The sequence below is a fragment of the Anomalospiza imberbis genome, chromosome 19 (genome assembly GCF_031753505.1).
Source record: "Anomalospiza imberbis isolate Cuckoo-Finch-1a 21T00152 chromosome 19, ASM3175350v1, whole genome shotgun sequence".
NCBI classification, from domain to species: domain Eukaryota; kingdom Metazoa; phylum Chordata; class Aves; order Passeriformes; family Viduidae; genus Anomalospiza; species Anomalospiza imberbis.
The window spans coordinates 1,488,949-1,501,623 of NC_089699.1; the positions used below are offsets into that span (position 1 = coordinate 1,488,949).

The 12,675-nt window shown below is 56.1% G+C and overlaps 1 long non-coding RNA gene across 1 annotated transcript; it reads left to right on the forward strand.

The window, feature by feature from the left end:
* The first annotated feature begins 2,326 nt into the window (after nucleotides 1-2,326).
* Nucleotides 2,327-9,290, forward strand: LOC137485300 (uncharacterized). Its single transcript, XR_011005257.1, has 2 exons — nucleotides 2,327-2,446; nucleotides 8,511-9,290. It is a non-coding gene; the product is annotated as an uncharacterized lncRNA (long non-coding RNA).
* Nucleotides 9,291-12,675: the final 3,385 nt, after the last annotated feature.

Consider the following 12,675-nt stretch of genomic DNA (forward strand, 5'->3'; position numbering starts at 1 on the left):
TGGGATTTTCTCCCAAAACCCATCTCCAGGTGGATCTTACATGGACGTCAGTGAGGGGAAGGAGACACTTGTGACGGTTGTGCAGAAGGAATTGGGAATTATCCCAAAGATCTGTAGGGATTGGGTGACAAATCCGTGGCTTCATCCCTGTCCTAAGCAAGCCTGTTTGGGCCTGGGGCATTTAGGGGCTCTTTCATGGGATCTGAAACTCGCTGGGATTTTGGGATCAAACCTCAGGGTGCTGTTGGAGGGGTGGGAGCACTGCCCTGCTTGGGGACAGGGCTTCGTGGTGGCCTCGGCAGCGCTGGGGTCATGGTTGGACAGGAGGAACTCAGGGGTGTTTTCCAACAGGAATCATTCCAGGATTGTGGGGGGAAGTGGGGATTCTGTGGGGGAAAATGGGGCCTGTGTGGAGAAATGGCTGCCTTTGGGTTCTCCCCTCCTTGCTGTGCCCTGGGGCACCGGGATGGTGGGATCATGGGATGATGGGAGTGGGTATTAATGGCTCTGTGCCTCGAAGCAAACAGCCAAATCCCTGGAATAACCAGGAAAACCTTGGAAATGACACAAAGCCAAGCAGAATCCCTGGAATAACCAGGAAAACCTTGGAAATGACACAAAGCCAAGCAGAATCCCTGGAATAACCAGGAAAACCTCGGAAATGACACAAAGCCAAGCAGAATCCCTGGAATAACCAGGAAAACCTTGGAAATGACACAAAGCCAAGCAGAATCCCTGGAATAACCAGGAAAACCTTGGAAATGACACAAAGCCAAGCAGAATCCCTGGAATAACCAGGAAAACCTTGGAGATGACACGAAGCCAGCGTGTGCCCCGTGGCTGAGCGTGCCCTCCGGCCCTGGCACTGCAGGGTCGGCTCCTGTGCCCCACAAAACCCCCAGGGCTGAGCCCTTCTCCAGGTGCTCTTCCCTCCCTGCCCTTCCCAAGCTTTTCCACCCTGGCATGGCACCACAGGGAGGAACAAGGAGCTTTTCACTCGAGGGCTTTTTTCCTGCCCTACATTTTCATGTTCCTGCGTCCAGTTTAGGTTTCATCCCGCTGGCGTTTCCCAGCCAGCGACAACTTCCAAAAATTCCTGATAAATTCTGGGACGGGCTCGGCTGGGAGAACATTCCTCCCTGCCCTCCTCTGGGATTAGTGCATGCTTCCCCTCCCTCTGAGAACGGCCCTGTGGGATTTTGGGGGTCACCAAACCCTCTCTGCGACCCCTCCCCATCCCAGGGATGGGTTTGGATCCCAGGAATCCCACGTTGTCTGATTCCAGTGGGTTTTGGGATGATCCATGAGCCAGCCCAAACGCGGCCATGCGCGGCCGAGTGTCACTTCCAGAGGGATCTGTTGAGTGGGTCTGGAACCTCCTTTTTTCCTCTCAAATCCATGAGAATTAGTTTTGGAGACCTTGCTGGAACCCACTTTGGACAAACCTAAGGAAAACAAAGTGCTTTTTCTTGCGCTTTCCCCTTTTCCCTGGGCTCCCTGCGGGGTCAGAGGTGTGGGATCCACACCGTGGTCGCTGGGAGCTTTGGGATCAGGAGGGAATGGGCAGAGCTTGGGATGGGGATCCAGGTGGGATGAAGGCTTTTCCCAGTTCCTTTCCAGTGAGGATGGGTTTGGGTTCTGCGTTTGATGGTTATTGGATTCTTTCGGCCGCTTGTCCTTGGGTTGGACACTGCAAGACCTCGTTGTTTTATCCATGCTTTATCCATGTTTTATCTGGGTTTTATCCATGTTTTATCCATGTTTTATCCGTGTTTTTATGTGTGTTTTATCCATGCTTTAGCCATGTTTTTATCTGGTTTTTATTTTGTTTTATCCGTGTTTTATCCATGTTTTATCTGGTTTTTATCTGTGTTTTATTCATGCTTTACCTGTGTTTTTATCCATGTCTTATTCATGTCTTATCCATGTTTTTATCCGTGTTTTATCCATGTTTTATCCATGCTTTATCCAGTTTTATCCGTGTTTTATCTGTGTTTTATCCATGTTTTATCTGGTTTTTATCTGTGTTTTATCCATGTTATATCCATATTTTATCTGTGTTTTGTCCATGTTTTATCTGTTTTTAATCTGTGTTTTATCCATGTTTTATCTGTGTTTTATCAATGTTCTATCCATATTTTAGCAGTGTTTTACCCACGCTTATCCATATTTTAGCAGTGTTTTACCCACGCTTATCCATATTTTAGCTGTGTTTTATCCATGCTTTACCCATGTTTTATCCCAGTTTTCTGTTCCACTTCAAGGGAAGTAATTTACAAGGAATCCCTTTTCAATTCCCCACGTTTAGGCCTCACCATCGATTCCGTGCCTCAAGCCCTGCCCTGCTCGATGCTCCTGGAGGGTTTTTGGTGCCACTCTCCAGTCTCAGGCACCCAAAAGGGACAAAGAGCCCCAAATCCACTCCCCTCTGAACACCAAATTCCAGGTGAGTCCTGGATCTTCCCACCCTTCCCCAGCCCCTAATCCTGACCCCAGGGCCCTTCTCGCTGCAGCTGAGAGGGAATTTTGCCTCTTGATCCAGATCTTGGTGGGAATGAAGCAGAGTTTTGCTGTGCTAATTTCCCTGCTGCTGGGTTCTGTCATTATCTTTTTATAGGGATGGGTGTGTTCCCAGCTTTCCTGCCGTGCCAGGGTGGGAGAGGTGCCCTGGCACACCTGGCTTTGCTCTGTTCTTTGGGAATTCTCTGAGCATTGGGATGGAGGTGCCCTGGGGGCTCCCCAAGGGTTGCGTTCTTTGCATCCCCCAATCCTGAGCGTCCAAAATTCCTCCTCCTGAAATTCCTCCTTTAAGGGGCAAACCCTGGAGCATCCCAGGGCTCACATGGAGTGATGGCACTTGGGAAAAGAGATTCCTGCCCTGGGGAAGCACGGCTGGGTCATGCCAGGGCAGGTTTGGCTGCTCTTGGGTGAGTCCCACCAGCATCTCCAGGACCAACAATTCCCATTGCACTGGGAGGGCGGTGCTGGTGCTGATGGGCCTCACCGTGACCTGCTGGGATCGTGGGCAAGGAGATTTCTCCCTTCCCTCAGGGATATCAGGTCCTTTGGGATAAGGAGATGAAGATTGTGGTGGCTGGAAGCTCTGCAGGGAGGCAGGATCCTGTCAGGTTCGGGGAGCATCTCCCTCTGCTCCGCTCACACTGCATCCAGCTCTGCCTCAGCTCATTCCACTGGGATTTCATTCCCTCATTTTCTGTGGAAAGGATGAAGGGAGTGAGGGGAGAAGCAGGGGGCACAGAGAATTAATCAGCTTAGGGTCAGCACAGGAAAAAACACTGCTTAAAATGGGTAATCCCCAGGCTGGAAATCAGCTCAGAGCTGCGAAATCAGTGCGCAGCCGGATGGGTTTTCCTCCTTCCCACCTCCAAGGACAGGAATGGGGACAGGCTAGGACTCCAGTGTGGCTTTTGCACCCTTGTTTGGTGTCACTCCCTGATCCAAAGCTTTCCAGGGAGCTCCTTGCCCCAGATGTGTGGCTCTGGGACATCCCCAGGCCGTGGGGAGCAGAGCTGATCCCTGGGATGGGATCCTGTGGGATACACAGCCAAACCAAACCCATCCCCTCTCTGGGGACAAATGCAGGGGGTTTGCAGCTCTTCCCACCCTGGGAGCAGTTTATTGTGCACTGCAATGGGAAACAGGTGTGGGAATGAGGAGGGGACCCCCTGTAATCCCTTTTATCCTGGGGATCCAATCCCTGCTCGCCTCTGTGGGTGCAGGAGGAGCCTCAGAGCATCCCTGCGATGCCTTGTGAAGGCTGACCTGGAGCAGAGGCTGGACAGAGCTACAGAACAAAGGGATTTATTAAAGGATCTCCTCCATGGATCCACCTTGGGCAGCACAAGAGCCCAGCCAGGGCTGCACCCAAGATGAACCAAAATGGTCCCAAAATGCACGAGCGCTCCCGGGGGCTCTCACTTTTACAAGTTCTGCTCCATTGGCACACTGGAGTTCATTGTCCCATTCCAGCTCCAGCCCATGCAGTCCCATCCTGCTTGTTTTTCTCTCTCCAGCCCACGTTGTTTGTGCTCTTGGGCCTGAGGTTTGGATCATTTGTCCTTGGTGCCCAGCTGGAGAAGGAATTGTTTTGTCTCCCTGCTCTGTGCAGAGAGCTCAGCATCCCCTCATATGAAGCCCAGACCCACACACTAAAGGAGAATGTGAAAAATAGAAAAGCTGAAACCTGAGGCATCACCTCCCCTGCAGCAAATGGAGACCTCCTGTTGGTGAGGAGGGGGCAGAGCCCTCCAGCTCCTTTGGAGGATCCAGGGATCACATGGATCACCAGGAGCTCCTGCTGCTGGCAGGAGCCAAGGGGAGCTGCCCAGCTCCTGCCTGCCCTCAGCGAGGGGCTCTGGAGTTCCAGCAGGGAAAGCAGAAATGCTGGGAAATCAGCAGACAGCCCCTGCTCAGGGAATGTCACTGCACGGCCCATCCCTCAGCCTGGCAGGGGTTTGTCACTGTGGGGACACTTGAGTAAATGACCCAGAACTTCCAGAGCCTTCCTGGAACCTGGGGCAGCGTGGGCTGGCCCAGGCTGATGTCACCCCGTGCTTGTCACCCTGCTGCAAAAATGAAGGGGAATGGGACTTTCTGCATTCCTGGCCCTGCCTGCCACAGGGCTCTCTGGAGCCAGGATGGCCTTTTCCTGCGGGGAAGGAGGGGAAATTGCTCGAAAGAGCAGGAGGCAGAACAGGTTGGAGTGTGTCAACGAGAAAGTCCTCAGGGGTGTGCCTGGAGGGGGGGTGAGAAGTTGTTCTATTTTTAGGCTTCCACCTGTGCTCAGGTTTGGGGGCTTGGTCAGGGCTGGAATTTGAGGAGGAAGCTGCGGATGGAGCTGGGAGCAGTGGATGCCCACAGCAGCCCTCTGGGAATGAGCCAGTGCCAGGACTCACCCAGCCATCCCTGGGTCTCCATCCCTGGATCTCCATCCCTGGATCTCCATCCCTGGATCTCCCCCGACCATCCCCTGGGATGCAGCCAGGGCACATCAGAGCCACCCCTGGGGTGTCCTGGGCTCCTTCCTGCAGGTCCTCCTGCCCCTCTGAGGTTTGTGTGGTGCCACATCTCAGGGGAGCTCTCCGCAGCCCGGGCTATTTTGGGGTTAAAGAGGCAGCGTTTTGGGGGTCTCATCCAGTGTGACCCCCAGCCCTGAGCATCCCCCCGCCCCAGGGGGCTCGGGCCGGGTGTCCGTGAGTCAGAGGCGGCCGTGCCGGGCTCTCGGTGACTCACGGAGCTGCCAGCGCCCGTCTGGGTCGGGGTTACTCATTAACACCTTCCCAGCAGGGGTGGCCTGGGAACAAAGCTCTCCTCCCGCCAGGAGATGTGACCACACCTCTGCCGGGGCTGGCTGGCCGCGTTCGGGGGTAATGGCTTGGGACAGGCTCTGGGAATTGGGCTGGGGCTACCAGGAGAAGGCTCGGGGCAGCTGTGGCTGTGCTGAGGGGCTGCTCTGAGCCTGGCTGATCCTTCCGGGCTGCTTTAGATCCTCCTGCAGTGAGGCAGCTGCTCCGGCCCTGGAGGGCACACAGGAACCCACAGAGAAGCTGCCCCATCCCTGGAAGTGTTCAAGGGAGCTTGGAGCAGCCTGGGGCAGTGTGGCGTGGCAGGGGGTGACACTGGATGAGTTTTAAGGTCCCTTCCCCCCCAAACCATTCCATGACTCCACAGTGCAGCACATCCTGCAGTGCTGGTGATGGAGGAGGCAGCGTGGCGAGGATTTCGTCCCAAGGATCCCAAATTCCCAGCTCAGGTCACCTCCTGGGCGGGCTGGGGACGTGAGGTGGCCCAGCCTGGGGGGTTCTGCCTGTGGGGGAGCAGGCAGGAAGGAGCTGGAAGGATCCCCCTGTGAGGTGGAAGATGTGTGACACGAAGGGAGGGAAGGACACAGACATGCCAGGACTTCCCTTTCCGAGGTTTTTGGGGCCAGGTTGAGCCCAGCCTGGGTGTGGGTGCAGGGCCAGGGCACGGTGTGCTGAGGCAGCTCTGCTGGGAGCAGTTCCTGCGATGGGGCTGCGGCTCTCCAGCTGCATTTTTGTAAATCCAGCCCTTTGGATGGAAGAATTGCAGCAGTAAAAGCGGAACTGGGGCATGTCTGAGCAGGGCCAGGGGTCTGAGGGAGCAGCAGGGAGGTGGGAGCTGCCAGAATCCTGTCCCTGCCTCTTGGATCCCTTTCCTGTTTGGCTTTGCTGCCCACACAGTTTGTGCTCTCGCCGTCTGGGGATGCTCCCACCCTCCACAGCCAGAATTCCTGTTTCATTCCTGCACTTTGCTCTGCTCCTGGAAAACACGGCTTTGGGGAGAGCAGGAGGCAGATCCCATCCCAAAATGTGCAGGTCCTGTCCTGCTGCAGGCTCAGCACCTCCTCTCTTGGCTCGGGGTGGATCCTCTCCTCTGGCCGGGATGCTGCTGAGCCCTCGCTCCATCCCTGCTCTCCCGGGATATTGTGGGGGCTCGTGGAGAGCACAAAAACCCCGGGGCTGGTGGCCAGGAGACGCTGGTGGCTCGCAGTGTGTGGCCTTGGCCTTCCTGTGCTGCTAGTCCTTCCGGGCTGGGGCTCAGGGAAGCAGATGATCCCTCCTGGGGAATGGGGGAGGAACGGGAGAAAATCAGCTGCACCTGAAATCTGCCTGGCTGTGAGGGTCAGTGCTGGGGGGGAGGAAGGAGTGGGGTTTTGTAGGGCAGCGGGGTCTGGGTGGGTCTTCCTTGGGGGAAAGCAAAGGGCTCTGTCCTGTGGGTTCAACTGGGGCACTGAACCGAATTCACACATTCAGGACGTGCTGATGTCCCCAGCACAGGACAGGCAGGGACATCGCTCCCGGTGTGTCCTGCAGTGCTGTGCTGATGTCCCCAGCACAGGACAGGATGGGGACATCGCTCCCGGTGTGTCCCTGCAGTGCTGTGCTGATGTCCCCAGCACAGGACAGGATGGGGACATCGCTCCCGGTGTGTCCCTGCAGTGCTGTGCTGATGTCCCCAGCACAGGATAGGCAGGGACATCGCTCCCGGTGTGTCCTGCAGTGCTGTGCTGATGTCCCCAGCACAGGACAGGCAGGGACATCGCTCCCGGTGTGTCCTGCAGTGCTGTGCTGATGTCCCCAGCACGGTTTGGGGACATCGCTCCCGGTGTGTCCTGCAGTGCTGTGCTGATGTCCCCAGCACAGGACAGGCAGGGACATCGCTCCCGGTGTGTCCCTGCAGTGCTGTGCTGATGTCCCCAGCACGGTTTGAGGACATCGCTCCCGGTGTGTCCTGCAGTGCTGTGCTGATGTCCCCAGCACGGTTTGGGGACATCGCTCCCGGTGTGTCCCTGCAGTGCTGTGCTGATGTCCCCAGCACGGTTTGAGGACATCGCTCCCGGTGTGTCCCTGCAGTGCTGTGCTGATGTCCCCAGCACGGTTTGGGGACATCGCTCCCGGTGTGTCCCTGCCCCATCCCCGCGGAGCTCCGGCCGCATCCCGAGCTGCCCGAAGGCTCCTCCGGGGTGGAGGCGGCAGGAAGCGCCTTTGATGTGCGGGTGTTCCCCGCGCTGGAGCCCGAGATAACAGATCAGAGCAGCCCCGGGGCTGCGCTATCGCCGTGCGCGCCTCTGATCGCTCCCGGCCGCGGCGTCTTCAAACGCGGCTCTGCCCGGGCACTCCCTGCGCAAACCGGGCGCGGCTCCCGCCGGCCTGCGGGCACCCACAGCTGCACCCCCGGGCTTTGCTGCAGCTCCGTGCCCCCCTGAGCTGCCAGCGGAGGGGTTGGACCCTCTGGACGTTTCTCTGGGGTGTCACCAGCATCCCTGCGTGTCCCACGTCCCGCTGTGCACGGGTCCCCAGAGCCTGGGAGTTTGGGGTTGGTGCCTTGCAAACCCCAGTGATGCTCACCAGGTGCCTCTGGGGTGCCACCACCGATGCTTGAGCTCCCTGCCTGTCCCCGATCCTGCTGGTCTCTGCTCCCCAGAGCCTGGGAATTCGGGGTTGGTGTCTTGCAAGCCCCAGTGATGCTCACCAGGTGCCTCTGGATGTTCTTAGGGGACACTGGGTGCCTCTGGCATGCCACCACCCATCTTTGAGCTCCCTGCTCATCCCAGATCGCGCTGTGCAGTGATCCTCAGCCCCTGGGAATTTGGGGTCAGTGCCCTGCAGAGCTCAGGAGGTGCCTCAGGGGTGCCATCAGCAGTGTTTTACCTCCCTGCCTGTCCCAGATCCCACCGTGCTGTGGTGCCCAGCCCCTGGGAATTTGGGGTCAGTGCCCTGCAGAGCTGGGCCTGAGGGGCAGGAGGTGCTGGGGCAGGCAGGAGGATCTGCAGCTGCTCTCAGCTGTGGTTCCCAGCAGCGTGTGGGACTGCACAGCAGAGGCTGGGGGAAAGAGGAGAAGGCTCTGGGGCTGCTCCTCCATCTCCTCCTTCCCACATCGCTCCAAACCCTGGATTTGGTGCCGAGGGAGGGTCAGCCCCTGCTCCAGCCCTGCCCGGCCCTTCCATTAACGCTGCTTTTCCTTGGCAGGTCCGTGCTGAAGGCTCGGGGTGAGGGACAGAGGGACAGGCAGGACAGCCAGGAGCAGCTCCCAAGGACAGGACGGACACTGCAGCTGGAGCTCAGGGCCAGCAGGGACCAGCAGGGACCAGCAAGGACCAGCAGCTCCCCTGGGCAGCGATGGAACGTCAGGGCTGGGAGAGGCTCTGCCCTGAGCTCCAAAAGCAAAGCCAGCTCCACACCCCCCAGCCTGGCTGGGCTGCACATCCCTGCAGGAGCTGAGCTGCTCCCACCTGGACCTGACAGGACTAATGAGCAATTTTCTGCTGGGCTTTGGGAATTATCCTTTTGGATCCTGCCAATGGATGGATGGATGGATGGATGGATGGTGAAGAGCTCTTGGGTCGAGCAGGAGCTCAGTGCTGTTCTCTGCCAAGGACCAAGCGCTTGCCTGGTTTCCAGTGGATTTTTTTGGTGTTTATTTTTACCCCTCTGCTCTTTTTTTTTTTTCTGCTGCTTTCTGGGGCTTTGGGTGTTTCCTGAGGATGCTGGAGCTGCAGTGGATCCCGTGGTGGGAGCTGGAGCCTTTGGAAGAGCTGGTGCTGAGCTTTCAGACTGGCAGAGGCTCATCCTGTGCTGGGTGGCCTCAGGAGGGTCCTTCTGCCACAGCTGGAGCATCCCAGTGGATCCCAGTCCAGGTGGGACCGTGGAGCAGGAGCAGGAATGGGGGGAAGCCAAACCCCAGCGAGGGCAATGTCACAGTGAGGGGAATGTCACCCTCAGAGACAATTAAATTGCATTTAATAAACCAACCCCATTGGCTCTGTGAGTGCTGGATGTTGTTTTCCATTTGCCACATTTCTTTTCCAGGGGGTTTTACGGATGCTTTGGATTGTGCAGGAAACCTTGAGGAACGCCTGTGCTAACAAAGGCAGCCCAGGAGTTTAACACCTTTATTTTGCAGGAAAGTTCTCCCCTGTCGTTTCCCTCTTCCCTTTCCAGCCTTTAACCACCACTGCCGTCCCTCCTGCACCAAAAGCCACTGAAATGCAAATTATTTCCCCTAAAATTCTGCTGTTAATTGTCCTGGATTCTGTTCCCTCCTACCCTGTAAGCACCGGAAGGTGCCCTGTGGAAATAGAACATAAAAGGGATATTTATGTAGTGGAAATATCCGTTTATGATAATTACTTTTTTTAGGATTTTGAACATTATTTAACCAAAAAAAAAAGGGCTCCTGTCATATAAAAAGCACAGTGGCCTCATGAGCATGGATTCAGAATAATTATTTGGGAGCAGCCAGGGTGACTGGAAGTTTCTGCCAGGATCATTTAGGTTGGAAAAGGTTTCCAGGATTGAGCCCAACCCGTGCTTGATCCCCACCTTGTCCAGTGGAGCAGAGCCCCGAGGCCCTGCTCCCCCTGTGCCTTCCTTTTCCAGCACAGAATCCTGCATGGATCCGTTGGTTGGCACTGGGGCTGCCTTTCCACCCCAGGGACAGAGCCAGGGATGGGCTGGGGCATGGGATTTTGGGGTTCCTAAGGAATATTTCCCTCAAAGGCCTCTGGCTCCCCCAGGCGCGAGCAAACACGGCCAGGGAAGGGTGGGACCTTCCTGGGTGAGCAGCTGGAAAAGCAGCCTGGCCTTCCTGCCGGGAAACCCAGCCTGGGTGCACGCAGAAATCCCTGGATTTATGGGTTTGCTTTCCCAAATGCAAACATTTGGCATTTCCCAAACGCCTGCCTCGCCAGGCAGGCCCAGGGCAGGAATTCTGATGTCCTGCAAGGAGTTCCCTGGCTGCTCCTCCGGCCTGGGAGTGCTTTGGGATGCTCTGTAGGGTGTCAGAGCCCCTCTCTGAGGAAAGGCTGGGAGCCCCAATCCCCCAGCAATGGGAATTACCCCAAAGCTGCCCCGAGCTAAGCTCATTTTCCCTCTAAGCTCCCGTGCTTTGCTCAAGGAGAGGGAATTCTGCTGGCAGAGAGCTCTGCTCCCTTCCACCAGAGATTCTGTGGGGTGTGGAGCCCTGAGCAGGATGAGCCACCCCAGCTCCAGCTCTGGGAGCACTGCTCCTGCTCCCTGCTGCTCTGCTCTGCTCCTGCTGATGTTTTCCGGGTGCTTGGAATGGCAAAACCTTCCCCGAGCATGGTCTGACGTCCTCCCCCTCTCCAAATTAAGTGCCAGCCCTGCCTCAGCCTAATTAAAACCAGCAATGAGGACTGGGCCAGGCTGTAAAATTCTAGGACAGTTTTATGTGTAGCAATTAAAAGGAAGGTAAAAAAAAATTGTTAAGAAATTAAACACTAATTACTTTTTTTTTTTTTTTTTTTTTTTGGCCCGCTGAGCTGTTTTGGCAGCGGGGCTGTGAGGGGGATGCAAAACCTGGGATGGTCGGCTCCCTGCTGCCATAAATCTGCTGCATCAAATGTTCCCCTGCCCCTGAGCCCTGTAACTCATCTGCTGCCAATTAACCTAAATCACGTTTTTTCAATTAAAATTCGAGGCCTGATGGCAGAGCCTAGTGGGGAGGGGGCGGCAGAGGCAGGGTCTGGGCTTCAGCGAGGTGGAAATATCTGCTTTAAAAGGTGTGATCCCATTTTAGTGTTTTCCATATAAAATGGGATGTAAATGCCAGGGCTCTGGGGAGCTGTGAGAGCTGAGCGAGGATCCCTGGCCTGGGGGATTTACAGGGAATCCCACCTGGGAAGTTTGGAGTGATGATGGCACCTCCCTGCCTGCAGGAAAACTCCTTTGGGATGGAATTTTTGCCCGGGATGGACATTTCCAGCTAGGGGCTACCTGTTGCATTCCCATTCTCTGGACAGACACAATTCTGTCTCTCAGGAGGAGCAGAGAGAAGAAGAGAAAACAATCTTTATTTCTGTTCTTTTGTTTTCTCCATGTGCAGTTTGGTGTGGAGATTGTTTTATTTTCTTCTCTCTGCTCCTCCTGAGAGACAGAATTGTGTCTCTCTGTCCAGAGAATGGGAATGCCACAGCTGCCCGAGGTGTGAGGGCTGCAGGGAAGGTGGAGCGATCCCGATCCTAATCCCGGTGTTTGGGAATGGGTGCCTTGTGTAACACCTGGGATAATTGGCCTTGGATAGGGAAGGAAGCCGCTGCTTCCTCTCTCTGTGTCTGGTCTTGCTCCCGAGCGTTTTCTCTGGTGCTTGGGAAAGGAAAACAGGCAGTGAAGTGTTGGGCAAGAAGGGAGGAAGGGCAGGGCTTGGAGCGAACGGTCCCTGCCTTAAAAAACCCCGTAAAGGTGGATAAACCTTCCCAGGCTGGAAAGAGAGGATGAGGAGCTGATCCTGGCCCCCAGGAGGAAGAAATATTCATATTCCCTGTGTCCCTGCACTCCTCCTGCAGCTTGGTCCCTGCAGGGAATGTTGGGAATGGGTGGTCCATAAATCCTGGGGGTGCAGGCACAGAAATCCCCCTGGATAATTCCATACTGGAAATGGAGCTTCACCTTCCTGGTTCCAGGCTCTGCAGGAGCTTTAGGGAAGGGGAGGACGCTCGTGGTCTTCCCACCTCTCCCCACACCAGGATGTGCTTCCAAAACCTCTGGAGACCCCACGGTCTCATCCTGTAATTCCAATTATTCCCTCATCCGCCCCCAAAAATCGCCCCGGGCTCCTTGTTCCTGCAACAAGCCCCTGCAGGTTTTCCTGTTGGGAAAGCCAGGCTGGTTTATTAATACCCATAACGTTAATTGCTGTAATGGGGAGGCTGGCTGCCCGCTGCCGGGGATGTGGGTGTGGAAACGGCAGGAATGTTCTGGCGGGGAGGGGAGGACGCTCCTGTGGTTATTGTGGCGATGGGGTTGTGGCTTTGAGCTCAGGTGCTAAAAGAACGCTGAGAAACCCAAATGGATCCCCTTGGTTTAGGCTAAAAATACATCCGAGCGGAGATTCAAATGGTAATTAGCGCCTGCTAATTGACGAGCGCCCCAGGCAAAGGTGGTGATTCCCATGGGTTTGGATCCCTGCAGCCCAGAGGAGCCCCAGCGATGCCCAGGGGGACCCCCAGCCTGGCAGTGCCAGCCCTGGACCCAGCCGAGAGTTCTTGGCTCATGGGGAGGATTATTCCAAGTGGAGAATGAAGCATTTCCTGATCTCCCTCCTGTCAGTGACGAGAACTGCCCTTCCCCTTGCCCAGCCGGTAGAATTCCTGTCGGGCAGGGAGCAGGGGAGGGG